The following is a 23,789-nucleotide window of genomic DNA, read 5'->3' on the forward strand; positions in this document are numbered from 1 at the left end:
AAGCTTTCTCAGAAACTTCTTCACGATATGTGTATTCACCTCACAGCTTTGAACCTTTCTTTTCATAGAGCAGTTTTGAAACACACTTTTTGTAGAATCTGCAACGGCATATTTGGAGCGCTTTGAGGCGTATGCTTGAAAAGGAAATATTTTCACATAAACGCTAGACAGAAGCATTCTCAGAAACTTCTTTCTGATGTGTGCATTCAACACACAGAGTTGAACCTGCCTTTTGATAGAGGAGTTTGGAAACACCCTTTTTGTAAAATCTGCAAGTTGATATTTGGAGCTATTTGAGGCCTATGCTGTAAAAGAAAATATTTTCACATAAACACTAGACAGAAGACGTCTAAGAAACTTCTGTGTGGTGAGTGCATTCAGCTCATAGGTTTGAACGTTGGTTTTGATAGAACATTTTGGAAAGACCCCTTTTGTAGAATCTGCAGATGTTTATTTGGAGGGCTTTGAGGCCTATGTTGGAAAAGGAAATTTCTTCACATAAAAACTAGACAGAAGCATTCTCAGAAACTTCCTTGTGATGAGAGCATTCTACTCACAGAGTTGAACGTTCCTTTTGATAGAACAGTTTTGAAACACTCTTTTTAGAGACTCTGTAAGTGGCTACTTGGAGCGCTTTGAGTCCTATGCTGGAAAACGAAATATCTTCACATAAAAACAACAGCGAAGCACTCTCAGAAACATTTTGCGAGGTGCGCATTCAACTCACCGAGTTGAAGCTTCCTTTTGGTAGAGCAGTTTTGAAAAACTCTTTTTCTAGGATCTGCAAGTGGATATTTGGAGTGCTAAGAGGCCAGCACTGGAAAAGGAAATAACTTCACATGAGAACTAGACGGAAGCATTGTCAGAAACTTCCGTGTGCTTTATGCCTTCAACTCAAATAGTGGAATCTTCCTTTTGATAGCACAGTTTTGAAACACTCCTTTTGTAGAATTTGCTAGTGGATGTTTGGAGCGATTTGAGGCCTATGCTGGAAAAGGAAATATCTTCACATAAAAACTAGAGAGAAGCGTTCTCAGAAACTTCTTTATGATGAGTGCATTGAACTCACAGCCTTGAACCTTCCTTTTGGAAGAGCAGTTTTGAAACACTCTTTTTGTAGAATCTGCAAGTGGATATTTAGAGCGCTTTGAAGCCTATGCTGGGAAATGAAATATCTTCACCTAAAACGTAGACCGTAGCATTCTCTGAAGCTTCTTCACGATGCGTGCATTCAACTCACAGAGTTGAATCTCATTTTGATAGAGCAGTTTGGAAACACTCTTTTTGTAAAATCTGCAAGTGGATATTACGAGGGCTTCGGGTCAATGTTGGAAAAGGAAATATCTTCACATGAAAACTAGACAGAAGCATTCTCAGAAACTTCTTGGTGATGAGTGCATTCAACTCACAGACTTGAACCTTCCTTTACAAAGAGCAGTTTAGAAACACAGTTTTTGTAGAATCTGAAAGTGGATATTTGGAGCGCTTTGAGGCGAGGCTGGGAAATGAAATATCTTCACCTAAAAACTAGACAGAAGCATTCTCAGAGACTTCTTCCTCATGTGCGCATTCAACTCACAGAGTTGAACCTGCCGTTTCACAGAGCAGTTTGGAAAGACTCTATTGGTGTAAACTGCAATTCGATATTTGGAGCTATTTGAGGCCTATGCAAGGAAAAGGAAATATCTTCTGATAAAAACTAGACTGAATCATTCTCAGAACCTTCTGTGTGATGAGAGCATTCAACTCACAGACTTGAACCTTCCTTCTGATAGAGCACTTTTGAGACCCACTTTCATTGCCATCTGAAGATGGATGTTTGGAGCGCTTTTTGGCCAATGCTGCAATACGAAATATCATCACATAAAAACTAGACAGAAGCATTCTCAGAAACCTCTTTGCGATGAGTGCCTTCCACTCACAGAGTTGAACGTTCCTTTTGATAGAACAGTTTTGAAACACTGTTTTGGTAGTATCTGGAAGTGTTGATTCGGAGCGCTTTGAGGCCTGTGTAGGAAAAGGAAATATCTTCACGTAAAAAGTAGACAGAAGCATTCTCAGAAACTTCTTTGTGAGGAGGGCATTCAACTCACAGAGTTGAACCTTCCTATTGATAGAGAAGTTTTGAAACACCCTTTTTGTAGAATTTGCAGGTGAATATTTGGAGCGATTGGAGACCTATGCTTGAAATGGAAACATCTTCACATGAAAACTGGACAGAAGAATTCTCAGAAACCTCTTCGTAATGAGTGCTTTCAACTCACAGAGTTGAAGCTTCCTTTCCAAAGAGCAGTTTTGAAACACTTTTCTGTAGAATCTGGAAGTGGATATTTGGAGCGCTTTGAGGCCTATGCTGGGAAGTGAAATATCTTCACCTAAACACTAGACTGAAGCATTCTCAGAAACTTCTTCACGATCTGTGTATTCAACTCACAGCTTTGAACCTTTCTTTTCGTAGAGCAGTTTTGAAACCCACTTTTTGTAGAATCTGCAACGGCATATTTGGAGCGCTTTGAGGCGTGTGCTTGAAAAGGAAATATTTTCACATAAAAGCTAGACAGAAGCATTCTCAGAAACTTCTTTCTGATGTGTGCATTCGACTCACAGAGTTGAACCTGTCTTTTGATAGAGGAGTTTGGAAACTCCCTTTTTGTAAAATCTGCAAGTTGATATTTGGAGCTATTTGAGGCCTGTGCTGTAAAAGAAAATATTTTCACATAAACACTAGACACAAGCCTTCTAAGAAACTTCTGTGTGATGAGTGCATTCAGCTCACAGACTTGAACGCTGGTTTTGATAGAACAGTTTGGAAACACCCCTCTTGTAGGATCTGCAGGTGTTTATTTGGAGCGCATTGAGGCCTAGGTTGGAAAAGGAAATATCTTCACATAAACAGTAGACAGAAGCATTCTCGGAAACTTCCTTGTGATGAGTGCATTGTACTCACAGAGTTGAAAGTTCCTTTTGATAGAAGAGTTTTGAAACACTCTTTTTATAGACTCTACAAGTGGCTATTTGGAGCGCTTTGAAGCCCAGGCGGGAAAACGAAATATCTTCACATAAGAACTAGACAGTAGCGTTCTCAGAAACATTTTGCGATGTGCGCATTCAACTCACCGAGTGAAACCTGGCTTTTGGTAGAGCAGTTTTGAAACACTCTTTTTCTAGGATCTGCAAGTGGATATTTGGAGTGCTAAGAGGTCAACGCTGGAAAAGGAAATATCTTCACATGAGAACTAGACGGAAGCATTGTCAGAAACTTCCGTGTGCTTCATGCATTCAACTCACATAGTGGAATCTTCCTTTTGATAGCACAGTTTTGACACACTCCTTTCGTAGAATTTGCTCGTGGATGTTTGGAGCGATTTGAGGCCTATGCTGGAAAAGAAAATATCTTCCCATCAAAACTAGACAGAAGAATTCTCAGAAATCTTTTCCGATGCGTGCATTCAACTCACCGAGTGGAACCTGCGTTTTGATAGAGCAGTTTTGAAACACTCTTTTTGTAGAATCTGAAAGTGGATATTTGGAGTGCTAAAGGGCCAACACTGGAAAAGTAAATATCTTCACCTGAGAACTAGACGGAAGGATTCTCAGAAACTTCCGTGTGCTTTATGCGTTCAACTCATATAGTGGAATCTTCCTTTGGATAGCACAGGTTTGAAACACTCCTTTTGTAGAATTTGCTACTGGATGTTTGGAGCGATTTGAGGCCTGTGCTGGAAAAGGAAATACCTTCACCTAAAAAGTACACACAAGCATTCTCAGAAACTGTTTCACCATACGTGCCTTCAACTCACAGAGTTGAAACTGCCTTTCGATAGGGCAGTTTGGAAACACTCTCTTTGTAATATCTGCAAGGGGATATTTGGAGCGATTTGAGGCCTATGCAAGGAAAAGGAAATATCTTCGCCTAAAAACGAGACAGAAGCATTCTCAGAAGCTTCTGTGGATGAGTGCATTCAACTCACAGACTTGAACCTTCCTTTTGATAGTTCAGTTTTGAAACACTCTTTCAGTCCCATCTGAAGGTGGATATTTGGAGCACCTTTAGGCCAATGCTGGAAAATGAAATATCATCACATAAAAACTAAACAGAAGAATTCTCAGAAACCTCTTTGTGATGAGTGCATTCAACTCACAGACGTGAAAGTTCCTGTAGATGGAAGAGCTTTGAAACACTCTTTTGGTGGGATCTACAAGTGTTTATTCGGAGCACTTTGAGGCCTATGATGGAAAAGGAAATATCTTCACGTAGAAATTAGACAAAAGCATTCTCAGCAAGTTCCCTGTGTTTTGGGCATTCGACACACAGAGTTCAACCTGCCTTTTGATAGAGAAGTTTTGCAACACTCTTTTTGTACAATCGGCAAGTGGATATTCAGAGCGCTTTGAGGCCTATGTTGGAAAAGGAACTATCTTCACGTGGAAACTAGACAAAAGCATTCTCAGAAAGTTCCCTGTGTTTTGGGCATTCAACACACAGAGTTCAACCTGCCTTTTGATAGAGAAGTTTTGCAACACTCTTTTTGTGGAATCTGCAAGTGGATATTTGGAGAGCTTTAAGTCCTATGCTGCAAAAGGAAATCTCATTGCATACAAGATTGACAGAAGCATTCTCAGAAACTTCTTTGTGATGAGTGCCTTCAACTCACAGAGTTGAACGTTCCTTTTGATAGAACAGTTTTGAAACACTGTTTTTGTAGTATCTGGAAGTGTTGATTCGGAGCGCACTGAGGCCTGTGTTGGAAAAGGAAATATCTTCGCGTAAAACATAGATAGAAACATTCTCAGAAACTTCTCTGTAAGGAGTGCATTCAACTCACAGAGTTGAACCTTCCTATTGATAGAGAAGTTTTGAAACACCCTTTTTGTAGAATTTGCAGGTGAATATTTGGAGCGATTAGAGACCTATGCTTGAAATGGAAACATCTTTACATGAAAACTAGACGGAAGAACTCCCAGAAACCTCTTCGCAATGAGTGCTTTAAACTCACAGAGTTGAAGCTTCCTTTCCAAAGAGCAGTTTTGAAACACTTTTCTGTAGAATCTGGAAGTGGATATTTGGAGCGCTTTGAGGCCTATGCTGGGAAGTGAAATATCTTCACCTAAACACTAGATTGAAGCATTCTCAGGAACTTCTTCACGATCTGTGTATTCAACTCACAGCTTTGAACCTTTCTTTTCGTAGAGCAGTTTTGAAACACACTTTTTGTAGAGTCTACAACGGCATATTTGGAGCGCTTTGAGGCGTATGCTTGAAAAGGAAATATTTTCACATAAAGGCTAGACAGAAGCATTCTCAGAAACTTCTTTCTGATGTGTGCATTAAACACACAGAGTTGAACCTGCCTTTTGATGGAGGAGTTTGGAAACACCCTTTTTGTAAAATCTGCAAGTTGATATTTGGAGCTATTTGAGGCCTATGCTGTAAAAGAGAATATTTCCACATAAACACTAGACAGAAGACGTCTAAGAAACTTCTGTGTGGTGAGTGCATTCAGCTCACAGGCTTGAACGTTGGTTTTGATAGAACATTTTGGAAAGACCCCTTTTGTAGAATCTGCAGGTGTTTATTTGGAGCGCTTTGAGGCCTATGTTGGAAAAGGAAATTTCTTCACATAAAAACTAGACAGAAGCATTCTCAGAAACTTCCTTGTGATGAGTGCATTCTACTCACAGAGTTGAACGTTCCTTTCGATAGAACAGTTTTGAAACACTCTTTTTATAGACTCTGCAAGTGGCTATTTAGAGCGCTTTGAGTACTGTGCTGGAAAACGAAATATCTTCACATAAAAACTAAACCGAAGCACTCTCAGAAACTTTTTGCGAGGTGCGCATTCAACTCACCGAGTTGAACCTTCCTTTTGGTAGAGCAGTTTTGAAACACTCTTTCTAGGATCTGCAAGTGGTTATTTGGAGTGCTAAGAGGCCAACACTGGAAAAGGAAATAACTTCACATGAGAACTAGACGGAAGCACTGTCAGAAACTTCCGTGTGCTTTATGCCTTCAACTCAAATAGTGGAATCTTCCTTTTGATAGCACAGTTTTGAAACACTCCTTTTGTAGAATTTGCTAGTGGATGTTTGGAGCGATTTGAGGCCTATGCTGGAAAAGGAAATATCTTCTCATAAAAACTAGAGAGAAGCATTCTCAGAAACTTCTTTTTGATGAGTGCATTCAACTCACAGACTTGAACCTTCCTTTTGGAAGAGCAGTTTTGAAACACTCTTCTTGTAGAATCTGCAAGTGGATATTTAGAGCGCTTTGAAGCCTTTGCTGGGAAATGAAATATCTTCACCTAAAACTTAGACAGTAGCATTCTCAGAAGCTTCTTCACGATGCGTGCATTTGACTCACAGAGTTGAACCTGCCTTTTGATAGAGCAGTTTGGAAACACTCTTTTTGTAAAATCTGCAAGTGGATGTTAGGAGGGCTTCGGGGCCAATGTTGGAAAAGGAAATATCTTCACGTGAAAACTAGGCAGAAGCATTCTCAGAAAATTCTTTGCGATGAGTGCATTCAACTCACAGACTTGGACCTTCCTTTTCAAAGAGCAGTTTAGAAACAAAGTTTTTGTAGAATCTGCAAGTGGATATTTGGAGCGCTTTGAGACGATGCTGGGAAATGAAATATCTTCAACTAAAAACTAGACAGAAGCATTCTCAGAGACTTCTTCATGATGTGTTCATTCAACTCACAGAGTTGATCCTGCCGTTTGACAGAGCAGTTTGGAAATACTCTATTCGTATAATCTGCAAGTCGATATTTGGAGCGATTTCAGGCCTATGCAAGGAAATGGAAATATCTTCTGATAAAAACTAGACTGAAGTATTCTCAGAACCTTCTGTGTGATGAGAGCATTCAACTCACAGACTTGAACCTTCCTTCTGATAGAGCATTTTTGAGACCCTCTTTCAGTGCCATCTGAAGGCGGATATTTGGAGCGCTTTTTGGCCAATGTTGGAATAAGAAATATCATCCCATAAAAACTAGACAGAAGCATTCTCAGAAACCTCTTTGTGATGAGTGCCTTCAACTCACAGAGTTGAACGTTCCTTTTGATAGAACAGTTTTGGAAAACTGTTTTTTTAGAATCTGCAAGTGTTTTTTGGAGCGCTTTGAGGCCTATGTTGGAAAAGGAAATGTCTTCACATACAAAGTAGACAGAAGCAATCTCGGAATCTTCTTTGTGGTGAGTGCATTCAATTTACAGAGTTGAACCTTCCAATTGATAGAGAAGATTTGAAACAGCCTTTTTGTAGAATGTGCAAGTGAATATTTGGAGGTATTTGAGGCCTAGATTTTAAATGGAAGCATCTTCACATGAAAACTAGACAGGAGAATTCTCAGAAACGTCTTTGTGATGAGTGCATTCAACTCACAGACTTGAAGCTTCCTTTTGAAAGAGCAGTGTTGATACACGCTTTGCTAGAATGTGCAAGTGGATATATGGAGCGCTTTGAGGCCTATGCTGGAAAAGGATATCTCTTCACGTAAAAGCTGGAAAGAAGCATTCTCAGAAACTTCTTTGTGATGTGTGCCTTGAACTCACAAAGTTCAACCTTTCTTTTGGTAGAGAAGTTTTGAAACACTCTTTTAGTAGAATTTTCAAGTGGATGGATGGAGTGCTTGGAGGCCAATGCTGGAAAAGAAAATATGTTCACGTAGAAACTACATAAAAGCATTCTCAGAAGGTTCCCTGTGCTTTGGGCATTGAACTCACAGAGTTCAACCTACCTTTTGATAGAGCAGTTTTGAGACACTCTTCGTAGAATCTGCCAGTGGACATTAAGAGCGCTTTGAAGCCTTTGCTGCAAAAGGAAATATCATTGCGTAAAAGCTAGATGGAAGCATTCTGTGAACCTTCTGTGTGATGAGTGCATTGAACTCACAGAGTTGTACCTTCCTTTTGGTAGAAAAGTATTGCAACACTGTTTTTGTAGAATTCGCAAGTGGATATTTGGAGCTCTTTGAGGCTTATGCTGGAAAAGGAAATATCTTCATATAGAAGCTAGACAGAAACATTATCAGAAACTTCTATGTCTTGAGGGGATTGAACTGAGAGAGTTGAAGATTCCTTTTCCTGGAGCAGTCCTGCAACACTCTTTTTGTGGAAACTGCAGGTGGAAATTTGGTGCGATTGCGGCATCTAGTGGAAAAGGAAATACTTGCAGATGAAAACTAGACAGAACCATTATCAGAAACTTCTTTCTGATGAGTGCATTCAACTCACAGACTTGAACCTTCCTTTTGAAAGAGCAGTTTTGAAACACTCTTTTTGTAGAATCTGCAAGTGCATATTTGGAGCGCTTTGAGGCCTATGCTGGGAAATGAAATATCTTCACCTAAAAACTAGACAGAAGCATTCTCAGAAACTTCTTCACGATATGTGCATTCAACTCACAGAGTTGAAACTTTCTTTTCATAGAACACTTTTGAAACACACTTTTTGTAGAGTCTGCAACTGCATATCTGGAGCGCTTTGAGGCCTATGCTTGAAAAGGAAATATCTTCACATGAACACTAGACAGAAGCATTCTCAGAAACTTCTTTGTGATGTGAGCATTCAACTCACAGAGTTGAACCTTCCTTTTGATAGAACAGTTTGGAAACACCCTTTTTAGAAAATCTGCAAGTGGATATTTCGAGCTTTTGGAGGCCTATGCTGGAAAAGAAAATATCTTCACATAAACCCTAGACAGAACCATTCTCAGAAACTTCAGTTTGACGTGTGCATTTAACTCACAGTCTTCAACGTTCATTTTGATAGAACATTTTGGAAACACTCCTTTTGTGGAGTGTGCCAGGGCTTATTGTGAGCGCTTTGAGACCTATGTTAGAAAAGGAAATGTCTTCTTATAGAAACTAGACAGCAGCATTCTCAGAAACTTCCTCGTGATGAGTGAATTCTACTCACAGAGCTGAACATTCCTTTGGATAGAACAGTTTTGAAACACTGTTTTTGTATAGTCTGCAAGTGGATAATTGGAGCGCTTTGAGGCCTGTGCTGGAAAACGAAATATCTTCACATAAAAACCAGACAGAAGCATTCTCAGAAACTTTTTCTCATGTGCATATTCAACTCACCGTGTTGAACCTGCCTTTTGATAGAGCAGTTTTGAAACACTCTTTTTCTAGAATCTGCAAGTGTATATTGGAGTGCTAAGAGGCCAACAATGGGAAAGGAAATATCTTCCCATGAGAACTAGACGGAAGCATTCTCAGAAACTTCCGTGTGCTTTATGCGTTTAACTCACATAGTGCAATCTTCCTTTAGATAGCGCTTTTTTGAAACACTCTTTTTGTAGAATTTGCTAGTGGATGTTTGGGGCTATTTGAGGCGTGTGCTGCAAAAGGAAATATCTTCACATAAAAAGTAGACAGAAGCATTCTCAGAAACTTCTTTGTCACGACTTCATTCAACTCACAGACTTGAAACTTCCTTTTGAAAGAGGAGTTTTGAAACACTCTTTTTGTAGAATCTGCAAGTGGATATTTGGAGCGCTTTGAGGCCTATGCTGGGAAATGATATATCTTCACCTAAAAACTGGACAGAAGCATTCTCAGAAACTTCTTTGTGAGGAGTGCATTCAACTCACAGAGTCGAACCTTCCTATTGATAGAGAAGTTTGGAAACACCCTTTTTGTAGAATTTGCAGGTGAATATTTGGAGCGATTTGAGAAATATGCTTGAAATGGAAACATCTTCACATGAAAACTAGACGGAAGAACTCTCAGAAACCTCTTCGTAATGAGTGCTTTCAACTCACAGAGTTGAAGCTTCTTTTCCAAAAAGCAGTTTTGAAACACTTTTCTTTAGAATCTGGAAGTGGATATTTGGAGCGCTTTGAGGCCTATTCTGGGAAGTGAAATATCTTCACCTAAACACTAGACTGAAGCTTTCTCAGAAACTTCTTCACGATATGTGTATTCACCTCACAGCTTTGAACCTTTCTTTTCATAGAGCAGTTTTGAAACACACTTTTTGTAGAATCTGCAACGGCATATTTGGAGCGCTTTGAGGCGTATGCTTGAAAAGGAAATATTTTCACATAAACGCTAGACAGAAGCATTCTCAGAAACTTCTTTCTGATGTGTGCATTCAACACACAGAGTTGAACCTGCCTTTTGATAGAGGAGTTTGGAAACACCCTTTTTGTAAAATCTGCAAGTTGATATTTGGAGCTATTTGAGGCCTATGCTGTAAAAGAAAATATTTTCACATAAACACTAGACAGAAGACGTCTAAGAAACTTCTGTGTGGTGAGTGCATTCAGCTCATAGGTTTGAACGTTGGTTTTGATAGAACATTTTGGAAAGACCCCTTTTGTAGAATCTGCAGATGTTTATTTGGAGGGCTTTGAGGCCTATGTTGGAAAAGGAAATTTCTTCACATAAAAACTAGACAGAAGCATTCTCAGAAACTTCCTTGTGATGAGAGCATTCTACTCACAGAGTTGAACGTTCCTTTTGATAGAACAGTTTTGAAACACTCTTTTTAGAGACTCTGTAAGTGGCTACTTGGAGCGCTTTGAGTCCTATGCTGGAAAACGAAATATCTTCACATAAAAACAACAGCGAAGCACTCTCAGAAACATTTTGCGAGGTGCGCATTCAACTCACCGAGTTGAAGCTTCCTTTTGGTAGAGCAGTTTTGAAAAACTCTTTTTCTAGGATCTGCAAGTGGATATTTGGAGTGCTAAGAGGCCAGCACTGGAAAAGGAAATAACTTCACATGAGAACTAGACGGAAGCATTGTCAGAAACTTCCGTGTGCTTTATGCCTTCAACTCAAATAGTGGAATCTTCCTTTTGATAGCACAGTTTTGAAACACTCCTTTTGTAGAATTTGCTAGTGGATGTTTGGAGCGATTTGAGGCCTATGCTGGAAAAGGAAATATCTTCACATAAAAACTAGAGAGAAGCGTTCTCAGAAACTTCTTTATGATGAGTGCATTGAACTCACAGCCTTGAACCTTCCTTTTGGAAGAGCAGTTTTGAAACACTCTTTTTGTAGAATCTGCAAGTGGATATTTAGAGCGCTTTGAAGCCTATGCTGGGAAATGAAATATCTTCACCTAAAACGTAGACCGTAGCATTCTCTGAAGCTTCTTCACGATGCGTGCATTCAACTCACAGAGTTGAATCTCATTTTGATAGAGCAGTTTGGAAACACTCTTTTTGTAAAATCTGCAAGTGGATATTACGAGGGCTTCGGGTCAATGTTGGAAAAGGAAATATCTTCACATGAAAACTAGACAGAAGCATTCTCAGAAACTTCTTGGTGATGAGTGCATTCAACTCACAGACTTGAACCTTCCTTTACAAAGAGCAGTTTAGAAACACAGTTTTTGTAGAATCTGAAAGTGGATATTTGGAGCGCTTTGAGGCGAGGCTGGGAAATGAAATATCTTCACCTAAAAACTAGACAGAAGCATTCTCAGAGACTTCTTCCTCATGTGCGCATTCAACTCACAGAGTTGAACCTGCCGTTTCACAGAGCAGTTTGGAAAGACTCTATTGGTGTAAACTGCAATTCGATATTTGGAGCTATTTGAGGCCTATGCAAGGAAAAGGAAATATCTTCTGATAAAAACTAGACTGAATCATTCTCAGAACCTTCTGTGTGATGAGAGTATTCAACTCACAGACTTGAACCTTCCTTCTGATAGAGCACTTTTGAGACCCACTTTCATTGCCATCTGAAGATGGATGTTTGGAGCGCTTTTTGGCCAATGCTGCAATACGAAATATCATCACATAAAAACTAGACAGAAGCATTCTCAGAAACCTCTTTGCGATGAGTGCCTTCCACTCACAGAGTTGAACGTTCCTTTTGATAGAACAGTTTTGAAACACTGTTTTGGTAGTATCTGGAAGTGTTGATTCGGAGCGCTTTGAGGCCTGTGTAGGAAAAGGAAATATCTTCACGTAAAAAGTAGACAGAAGCATTCTCAGAAACTTCTTTGTGAGGAGGGCATTCAACTCACAGAGTTGAACCTTCCTATTGATAGAGAAGTTTTGAAACACCCTTTTTGTAGAATTTGCAGGTGAATATTTGGAGCGATTGGAGACCTATGCTTGAAATGGAAACATCTTCACATGAAAACTGGACAGAAGAATTCTCAGAAACCTCTTCGTAATGAGTGCTTTCAACTCACAGAGTTGAAGCTTCCTTTCCAAAGAGCAGTTTTGAAACACTTTTCTGTAGAATCTGGAAGTGGATATTTGGAGCGCTTTGAGGCCTATGCTGGGAAGTGAAATATCTTCACCTAAACACTAGACTGAAGCATTCTCAGAAACTTCTTCACGATCTGTGTATTCAACTCACAGCTTTGAACCTTTCTTTTCGTAGAGCAGTTTTGAAACCCACTTTTTGTAGAATCTGCAACGGCATATTTGGAGCGCTTTGAGGCGTGTGCTTGAAAAGGAAATATTTTCACATAAAAGCTAGACAGAAGCATTCTCAGAAACTTCTTTCTGATGTGTGCATTCGACTCACAGAGTTGAACCTGTCTTTTGATAGAGGAGTTTGGAAACTCCCTTTTTGTAAAATCTGCAAGTTGATATTTGGAGCTATTTGAGGCCTGTGCTGTAAAAGAAAATATTTTCACATAAACACTAGACACAAGCCTTCTAAGAAACTTCTGTGTGATGAGTGCATTCAGCTCACAGACTTGAACGCTGGTTTTGATAGAACAGTTTGGAAACACCCCTCTTGTAGGATCTGCAGGTGTTTATTTGGAGCGCATTGAGGCCTAGGTTGGAAAAGGAAATATCTTCACATAAACAGTAGACAGAAGCATTCTCGGAAACTTCCTTGTGATGAGTGCATTGTACTCACAGAGTTGAAAGTTCCTTTTGATAGAAGAGTTTTGAAACACTCTTTTTATAGACTCTACAAGTGGCTATTTGGAGCGCTTTGAAGCCCAGGCGGGAAAACGAAATATCTTCACATAAGAACTAGACAGTAGCGTTCTCAGAAACATTTTGCGATGTGCGCATTCAACTCACCGAGTGAAACCTGGCTTTTGGTAGAGCAGTTTTGAAACACTCTTTTTCTAGGATCTGCAAGTGGATATTTGGAGTGCTAAGAGGTCAACGCTGGAAAAGGAAATATCTTCACATGAGAACTAGACGGAAGCATTGTCAGAAACTTCCGTGTGCTTCATGCATTCAACTCACATAGTGGAATCTTCCTTTTGATAGCACAGTTTTGACACACTCCTTTCGTAGAATTTGCTCGTGGATGTTTGGAGCGATTTGAGGCCTATGCTGGAAAAGAAAATATCTTCCCATCAAAACTAGACAGAAGAATTCTCAGAAATCTTTTCCGATGCGTGCATTCAACTCACCGAGTGGAACCTGCGTTTTGATAGAGCAGTTTTGAAACACTCTTTTTGTAGAATCTGAAAGTGGATATTTGGAGTGCTAAAGGGCCAACACTGGAAAAGTAAATATCTTCACCTGAGAACTAGACGGAAGGATTCTCAGAAACTTCCGTGTGCTTTATGCGTTCAACTCATATAGTGGAATCTTCCTTTGGATAGCACAGGTTTGAAACACTCCTTTTGTAGAATTTGCTACTGGATGTTTGGAGCGATTTGAGGCCTGTGCTGGAAAAGGAAATACCTTCACCTAAAAAGTACACACAAGCATTCTCAGAAACTGTTTCACCATACGTGCCTTCAACTCACAGAGTTGAAACTGCCTTTCGATAGGGCAGTTTGGAAACACTCTCTTTGTAATATCTGCAAGGGGATATTTGGAGCGATTTGAGGCCTATGCAAGGAAAAGGAAATATCTTCGCCTAAAAACGAGACAGAAGCATTCTCAGAAGCTTCTGTGGATGAGTGCATTCAACTCACAGACTTGAACCTTCCTTTTGATAGTTCAGTTTTGAAACACTCTTTCAGTCCCATCTGAAGGTGGATATTTGGAGCACCTTTAGGCCAATGCTGGAAAATGAAATATCATCACATAAAAACTAAACAGAAGAATTCTCAGAAACCTCTTTGTGATGAGTGCATTCAACTCACAGACGTGAAAGTTCCTGTAGATGGAAGAGCTTTGAAACACTCTTTTGGTGGGATCTACAAGTGTTTATTCGGAGCACTTTGAGGCCTATGATGGAAAAGGAAATATCTTCACGTAGAAATTAGACAAAAGCATTCTCAGCAAGTTCCCTGTGTTTTGGGCATTCGACACACAGAGTTCAACCTGCCTTTTGATAGAGAAGTTTTGCAACACTCTTTTTGTACAATCGGCAAGTGGATATTCAGAGCGCTTTGAGGCCTATGTTGGAAAAGGAACTATCTTCACGTGGAAACTAGACAAAAGCATTCTCAGAAAGTTCCCTGTGTTTTGGGCATTCAACACACAGAGTTCAACCTGCCTTTTGATAGAGAAGTTTTGCAACACTCTTTTTGTGGAATCTGCAAGTGGATATTTGGAGAGCTTTAAGTCCTATGCTGCAAAAGGAAATCTCATTGCATACAAGATTGACAGAAGCATTCTCAGAAACTTCTTTGTGATGAGTGCCTTCAACTCACAGAGTTGAACGTTCCTTTTGATAGAACAGTTTTGAAACACTGTTTTTGTAGTATCTGGAAGTGTTGATTCGGAGCGCACTGAGGCCTGTGTTGGAAAAGGAAATATCTTCGCGTAAAACATAGATAGAAACATTCTCAGAAACTTCTCTGTAAGGAGTGCATTCAACTCACAGAGTTGAACCTTCCTATTGATAGAGAAGTTTTGAAACACCCTTTTTGTAGAATTTGCAGGTGAATATTTGGAGCGATTAGAGACCTATGCTTGAAATGGAAACATCTTTACATGAAAACTAGACGGAAGAACTCCCAGAAACCTCTTCGCAATGAGTGCTTTAAACTCACAGAGTTGAAGCTTCCTTTCCAAAGAGCAGTTTTGAAACACTTTTCTGTAGAATCTGGAAGTGGATATTTGGAGCGCTTTGAGGCCTATGCTGGGAAGTGAAATATCTTCACCTAAACACTAGATTGAAGCATTCTCAGGAACTTCTTCACGATCTGTGTATTCAACTCACAGCTTTGAACCTTTCTTTTCGTAGAGCAGTTTTGAAACACACTTTTTGTAGAGTCTACAACGGCATATTTGGAGCGCTTTGAGGCGTATGCTTGAAAAGGAAATATTTTCACATAAAGGCTAGACAGAAGCATTCTCAGAAACTTCTTTCTGATGTGTGCATTAAACACACAGAGTTGAACCTGCCTTTTGATGGAGGAGTTTGGAAACACCCTTTTTGTAAAATCTGCAAGTTGATATTTGGAGCTATTTGAGGCCTATGCTGTAAAAGAGAATATTTCCACATAAACACTAGACAGAAGACGTCTAAGAAACTTCTGTGTGGTGAGTGCATTCAGCTCACAGGCTTGAACGTTGGTTTTGATAGAACATTTTGGAAAGACCCCTTTTGTAGAATCTGCAGGTGTTTATTTGGAGCGCTTTGAGGCCTATGTTGGAAAAGGAAATTTCTTCACATAAAAACTAGACAGAAGCATTCTCAGAAACTTCCTTGTGATGAGTGCATTCTACTCACAGAGTTGAACGTTCCTTTCGATAGAACAGTTTTGAAACACTCTTTTTATAGACTCTGCAAGTGGCTATTTAGAGCGCTTTGAGTACTGTGCTGGAAAACGAAATATCTTCACATAAAAACTAAACCGAAGCACTCTCAGAAACTTTTTGCGAGGTGCGCATTCAACTCACCGAGTTGAACCTTCCTTTTGGTAGAGCAGTTTTGAAACACTCTTTCTAGGATCTGCAAGTGGTTATTTGGAGTGCTAAGAGGCCAACACTGGAAAAGGAAATAACTTCACATGAGAACTAGACGGAAGCACTGTCAGAAACTTCCGTGTGCTTTATGCCTTCAACTCAAATAGTGGAATCTTCCTTTTGATAGCACAGTTTTGAAACACTCCTTTTGTAGAATTTGCTAGTGGATGTTTGGAGCGATTTGAGGCCTATGCTGGAAAAGGAAATATCTTCTCATAAAAACTAGAGAGAAGCATTCTCAGAAACTTCTTTTTGATGAGTGCATTCAACTCACAGACTTGAACCTTCCTTTTGGAAGAGCAGTTTTGAAACACTCTTCTTGTAGAATCTGCAAGTGGATATTTAGAGCGCTTTGAAGCCTTTGCTGGGAAATGAAATATCTTCACCTAAAACTTAGACAGTAGCATTCTCAGAAGCTTCTTCACGATGCGTGCATTTGACTCACAGAGTTGAACCTGCCTTTTGATAGAGCAGTTTGGAAACACTCTTTTTGTAAAATCTGCAAGTGGATGTTAGGAGGGCTTCGGGGCCAATGTTGGAAAAGGAAATATCTTCACGTGAAAACTAGGCAGAAGCATTCTCAGAAAATTCTTTGCGATGAGTGCATTCAACTCACAGACTTGGACCTTCCTTTTCAAAGAGCAGTTTAGAAACAAAGTTTTTGTAGAATCTGCAAGTGGATATTTGGAGCGCTTTGAGACGATGCTGGGAAATGAAATATCTTCAACTAAAAACTAGACAGAAGCATTCTCAGAGACTTCTTCATGATGTGTTCATTCAACTCACAGAGTTGATCCTGCCGTTTGACAGAGCAGTTTGGAAATACTCTATTCGTATAATCTGCAAGTCGATATTTGGAGCGATTTCAGGCCTATGCAAGGAAATGGAAATATCTTCTGATAAAAACTAGACTGAAGTATTCTCAGAACCTTCTGTGTGATGAGAGCATTCAACTCACAGACTTGAACCTTCCTTCTGATAGAGCATTTTTGAGACCCTCTTTCAGTGCCATCTGAAGGCGGATATTTGGAGCGCTTTTTGGCCAATGTTGGAATAAGAAATATCATCCCATAAAAACTAGACAGAAGCATTCTCAGAAACCTCTTTGTGATGAGTGCCTTCAACTCACAGAGTTGAACGTTCCTTTTGATAGAACAGTTTTGAAAAACTGTTTTTTTAGAATCTGCAAGTGTTTTTTGGAGCGCTTTGAGGCCTATGTTGGAAAAGGAAATGTCTTCACATACAAAGTAGACAGAAGCAATCTCGGAATCTTCTTTGTGGTGAGTGCATTCAATTTACAGAGTTGAACCTTCCAATTGATAGAGAAGATTTGAAACAGCCTTTTTGTAGAATGTGCAAGTGAATATTTGGAGGTATTTGAGGCCTAGATTTTAAATGGAAGCATCTTCACATGAAAACTAGACAGGAGAATTCTCAGAAACGTCTTTGTGATGAGTGCATTCAACTCACAGACTTGAAGCTTCCTTTTGAAAGAGCAGTGTTGATACACGCTTTGCTAGAATGTGCAAGTGGATATATGGAGCGCTTTGAGGCCTATGCTGGAAAAGGATATCTCTTCACGTAAAAGCTGGAAAGAAGCATTCTCAGAAACTTCTTTGTGATGTGTGCCTTGAACTCACAAAGTTCAACCTTTCTTTTGGTAGAGAAGTTTTGAAACACTCTTTTAGTAGAATTTTCAAGTGGATGGATGGAGTGCTTGGAGGCCAATGCTGGAAAAGAAAATATGTTCACGTAGAAACTACATAAAAGCATTCTCAGAAGGTTCCCTGTGCTTTGGGCATTGAACTCACAGAGTTCAACCTACCTTTTGATAGAGCAGTTTTGAGACACTCTTCGTAGAATCTGCCAGTGGACATTAAGAGCGCTTTGAAGCCTTTGCTGCAAAAGGAAATATCATTGCGTAAAAGCTAGATGGAAGCATTCTGTGAACCTTCTGTGTGATGAGTGCATTGAACTCACAGAGTTGTACCTTCCTTTTGGTAGAAAAGTATTGCAACACTGTTTTTGTAGAATTCGCAAGTGGATATTTGGAGCTCTTTGAGGCTTATGCTGGAAAAGGAAATATCTTCATATAGAAGCTAGACAGAAACATTATCAGAAACTTCTATGTCTTGAGGGGATTGAACTGAGAGAGTTGAAGATTCCTTTTCCTGGAGCAGTCCTGCAACACTCTTTTTGTGGAAACTGCAGGTGGAAATTTGGTGCGATTGCGGCATCTAGTGGAAAAGGAAATACTTGCAGATGAAAACTAGACAGAACCATTATCAGAAACTTCTTTCTGATGAGTGCATTCAACTCACAGACTTGAACCTTCCTTTTGAAAGAGCAGTTTTGAAACACTCTTTTTGTAGAATCTGCAAGTGCATATTTGGAGCGCTTTGAGGCCTATGCTGGGAAATGAAATATCTTCACCTAAAAACTAGACAGAAGCATTCTCAGAAACTTCTTCACGATATGTGCATTCAACTCACAGAGTTGAAACTTTCTTTTCATAGAACACTTTTGAAACACACTTTTTGTAGAGTCTGCAACTGCATATCTGGAGCGCTTTGAGGCCTATGCTTGAAAAGGAAATATCTTCACATGAACACTAGACAGAAGCATTCTCAGAAACTTCTTTGTGATGTGAGCATTCAACTCACAGAGTTGAACCTTCCTTTTGATAGAACAGTTTGGAAACACCCTTTTTAGAAAATCTGCAAGTGGATATTTCGAGCTTTTGGAGGCCTATGCTGGAAAAGAAAATATCTTCACATAAACCCTAGACAGAACCATTCTCAGAAACTTCAGTTTGACGTGTGCATTTAACTCACAGTCTTCAACGTTCATTTTGATAGAACATTTTGGAAACACTCCTTTTGTGGAGTGTGCCAGGGCTTATTGTGAGCGCTTTGAGACCTATGTTAGAAAAGGAAATGTCTTCTTATAGAAACTAGACAGCAGCATTCTCAGAAACTTCCTCGTGATGAGTGAATTCTACTCACAGAGCTGAACATTCCTTTGGATAGAACAGTTTTGAAACACTGTTTTTGTATAGTCTGCAAGTGGATAATTGGAGCGCTTTGAGGCCTGTGCTGGAAAACGAAATATCTTCACATAAAAACCAGACAGAAGCATTCTCAGAAACTTTTTCTCATGTGCATATTCAACTCACCGTGTTGAACCTGCCTTTTGATAGAGCAGTTTTGAAACACTCTTTTTCTAGAATCTGCAAGTGTATATTGGAGTGCTAAGAGGCCAACAATGGGAAAGGAAATATCTTCCCATGAGAACTAGACGGAAGCATTCTCAGAAACTTCCGTGTGCTTTATGCGTTTAACTCACATAGTGCAATCTTCCTTTAGATAGCGCTTTTTTGAAACACTCTTTTTGTAGAATTTGCTAGTGGATGTTTGGGGCTATTTGAGGCGTGTGCTGCAAAAGGAAATATCTTCACATAAAAAGTAGACAGAAGCATTCTCAGAAACTTCTTTGTCACGACTTCATTCAACTCACAGACTTGAAACTTCCTTTTGAAAGAGGAGTTTTGAAACACTCTTTTTGTAGAATCTGCAAGTGGATATTTGGAGCGCTTTGAGGCCTATGCTGGGAAATGATATATCTTCACCTAAAAACTGGACAGAAGCATTCTCAGAAACTTCTTTGTGAGGAGTGCATTCAACTCACAGAGTCGAACCTTCCTATTGATAGAGAAGTTTGGAAACACCCTTTTTGTAGAATTTGCAGGTGAATATTTGGAGCGATTTGAGAAATATGCTTGAAATGGAAACATCTTCACATGAAAACTAGACGGAAGAACTCTCAGAAACCTCTTCGTAATGAGTGCTTTCAACTCACAGAGTTGAAGCTTCTTTTCCAAAAAGCAGTTTTGAAACACTTTTCTTTAGAATCTGGAAGTGGATATTTGGAGCGCTTTGAGGCCTATTCTGGGAAGTGAAATATCTTCACCTAAACACTAGACTGAAGCTTTCTCAGAAACTTCTTCACGATATGTGTATTCACCTCACAGCTTTGAACCTTTCTTTTCATAGAGCAGTTTTGAAACACACTTTTTGTAGAATCTGCAACGGCATATTTGGAGCGCTTTGAGGCGTATGCTTGAAAAGGAAATATTTTCACATAAACGCTAGACAGAAGCATTCTCAGAAACTTCTTTCTGATGTGTGCATTCAACACACAGAGTTGAACCTGCCTTTTGATAGAGGAGTTTGGAAACACCCTTTTTGTAAAATCTGCAAGTTGATATTTGGAGCTATTTGAGGCCTATGCTGTAAAAGAAAATATTTTCACATAAACACTAGACAGAAGACGTCTAAGAAACTTCTGTGTGGTGAGTGCATTCAGCTCATAGGTTTGAACGTTGGTTTTGATAGAACATTTTGGAAAGACCCCTTTTGTAGAATCTGCAGATGTTTATTTGGAGGGCTTTGAGGCCTATGTTGGAAAAGGAAATTTCTTCACATAAAAACTAGACAGAAGCATTCTCAGAAACTTCCTTGTGATGAGAGCATTCTACTCACAGAGTTGAACGTTCCTTTTGATAGAACAGTTTTGAAACACTCTTTTTAGAGACTCTGTAAGTGGCTACTTGGAGCGCTTTGAGTCCTATGCTGGAAAACGAAATATCTTCACATAAAAACAACAGCGAAGCACTCTCAGAAACATTTTGCGAGGTGCGCATTCAACTCACCGAGTTGAAGCTTCCTTTTGGTAGAGCAGTTTTGAAAAACTCTTTTTCTAGGATCTGCAAGTGGATATTTGGAGTGCTAAGAGGCCAGCACTGGAAAAGGAAATAACTTCACATGAGAACTAGACGGAAGCATTGTCAGAAACTTCCGTGTGCTTTATGCCTTCAACTCAAATAGTGGAATCTTCCTTTTGATAGCACAGTTTTGAAACACTCCTTTTGTAGAATTTGCTAGTGGATGTTTGGAGCGATTTGAGGCCTATGCTGGAAAAGGAAATATCTTCACATAAAAACTAGAGAGAAGCGTTCTCAGAAACTTCTTTATGATGAGTGCATTGAACTCACAGCCTTGAACCTTCCTTTTGGAAGAGCAGTTTTGAAACACTCCTTTTGTAGAATCTGCAAGTGGATATTTAGAGCGCTTTGAAGCCTATGCTGGGAAATGAAATATCTTCACCTAAAACGTAGACCGTAGCATTTTCTGAAGCTTCTTCACGATGCGTGCATTCAACTCACAGAGTTGAATCTCATTTTGATAGAGCAGTTTGGAAACACTCTTTTTGTAAAATCTGCAAGTGGATATTACGAGGGCTTCGGGTCAATGTTGGAAAAGGAAATATCTTCACATGAAAACTAGACAGAAGCATTCTCAGAAACTTCTTGGTGATGAGTGCATTCAACTCACAGACTTGAACCTTCCTTTACAAAGAGCAGTTTAGAAACACAGTTTTTGTAGAATCTGAAAGTGGATATTTGGAGCGCTTTGAGGCGAGGCTGGGAAATGAAATATCTTCACCTAAAAACTAGACAGAAGCATTCTCAGAGACTTCTTCCTCATGTGCGCATTCAACTCACAGAGTTGAACCTGCCGTTTCACAGAGCAGTTTGGAAAGACTCTATTGGTGTAAACTGCAATTCGATATTTGGAGCTATTTGAGGCCTATGCAAGGAAAAGGAAATATCTTCTGATAAAAACTAGACTGAATCATTCTCAGAACCTTCTGTGTGATGAGAGCATTCAACTCACAGACTTGAACCTTCCTTCTGATAGAGCACTTTTGAGACCCACTTTCATTGCCATCTGAAGATGGATGTTTGGAGCGCTTTTTGGCCAATGCTGCAATACGAAATATCATCACATAAAAACTAGACAGAAGCATTCTCAGAAACCTCTTTGCGATGAGTGCCTTCCACTCACAGAGTTGAACGTTCCTTTTGATAGAACAGTTTTGAAACACTGTTTTGGTAGTATCTGGAAGTGTTGATTCGGAGCGCTTTGAGGCCTGTGTAGGAAAAGGAAATATCTTCACGTAAAAAGTAGACAGAAGCATTCTCAGAAACTTCTTTGTGAGGAGGGCATTCAACTCACAGAGTTGAACCTTCCTATTGATAGAGAAGTTTTGAAACACCCTTTTTGTAGAATTTGCAGGTGAATATTTGGAGCGATTGGAGACCTATGCTTGAAATGGAAACATCTTCACATGAAAACTGGACAGAAGAATTCTCAGAAACCTCTTCGTAATGAGTGCTTTCAACTCACAGAGTTGAAGCTTCCTTTCCAAAGAGCAGTTTTGAAACACTTTTCTGTAGAATCTGGAAGTGGATATTTGGAGCGCTTTGAGGCCTATGCTGGGAAGTGAAATATCTTCACCTAAACACTAGACTGAAGCATTCTCAGAAACTTCTTCACGATCTGTGTATTCAACTCACAGCTTTGAACCTTTCTTTTCGTAGAGCAGTTTTGAAACCCACTTTTTGTAGAATCTGCAACGGCATATTTGGAGCGCTTTGAGGCGTGTGCTTGAAAAGGAAATATTTTCACATAAACGCTAGACAGAAGCATTCTCAGAAACTTCTTTCTGATGTGTGCATTCGACTCACAGAGTTGAACCTGTCTTTTGATAGAGGAGTTTGGAAACTCCCTTTTTGTAAAATCTGCAAGTTGATATTTGGAGCTATTTGAGGCCTGTGCTGTAAAAGAAAATATTTTCACATAAACACTAGACACAAGCCTTCTAAGAAACTTCTGTGTGATGAGTGCATTCAGCTCACAGACTTGAACGCTGGTTTTGATAGAACAGTTTGGAAACACCCCTCTTGTAGGATCTGCAGGTGTTTATTTGGAGCGCATTGAGGCCTAGGTTGGAAAAGGAAATATCTTCACATAAACAGTAGACAGAAGCATTCTCGGAAACTTCCTTGTGATGAGTGCATTGTACTCACAGAGTTGAAAGTTCCTTTTGATAGAAGAGTTTTGAAACACTCTTTTTATAGACTCTACAAGTGGCTATTTGGAGCGCTTTGAAGCCCAGGCGGGAAAACGAAATATCTTCACATAAGAACTAGACAGTAGCGTTCTCAGAAACATTTTGCGATGTGCGCATTCAACTCACCGAGTGAAACCTGGCTTTTGGTAGAGCAGTTTTGAAACACTCTTTTTCTAGGATCTGCAAGTGGATATTTGGAGTGCTAAGAGGTCAACGCTGGAAAAGGAAATATCTTCACATGAGAACTAGACGGAAGCATTGTCAGAAACTTCCGTGTGCTTCATGCATTCAACTCACATAGTGGAATCTTCCTTTTGATAGCACAGTTTTGACACACTCCTTTCGTAGAATTTGCTCGTGGATGTTTGGAGCGATTTGAGGCCTATGCTGGAAAAGAAAATATCTTCCCATCAAAACTAGACAGAAGAATTCTCAGAAATCTTTTCCGATGCGTGCATTCAACTCACCGAGTGGAACCTGCGTTTTGATAGAGCAGTTTTGAAACACTCTTTTTGTAGAATCTGAAAGTGGATATTTGGAGTGCTAAAGGGCCAACACTGGAAAAGTAAATATCTTCACCTGAGAACTAGACGGAAGGATTCTCAGAAACTTCCGTGTGCTTTATGCGTTCAACTCATATAGTGGAATCTTCCTTTGGATAGCACAGGTTTGAAACACTCCTTTTGTAGAATTTGCTACTGGATGTTTGGAGCGATTTGAGGCCTGTGCTGGAAAAGGAAATACCTTCACCTAAAAAGTACACACAAGCATTCTCAGAAACTGTTTCACCATACGTGCCTTCAACTCACAGAGTTGAAACTGCCTTTCGATAGGGCAGTTTGGAAACACTCTCTTTGTAATATCTGCAAGGGGATATTTGGAGCGATTTGAGGCCTATGCAAGGAAAAGGAAATATCTTCGCCTAAAAACGAGACAGAAGCATTCTCAGAAGCTTCTGTGGATGAGTGCATTCAACTCACAGACTTGAACCTTCCTTT

The sequence above is a fragment of the Pongo abelii genome, chromosome Y (genome assembly GCF_028885655.2).
Source record: "Pongo abelii isolate AG06213 chromosome Y, NHGRI_mPonAbe1-v2.0_pri, whole genome shotgun sequence".
Lineage (NCBI taxonomy): Eukaryota > Metazoa > Chordata > Mammalia > Primates > Hominidae > Pongo > Pongo abelii.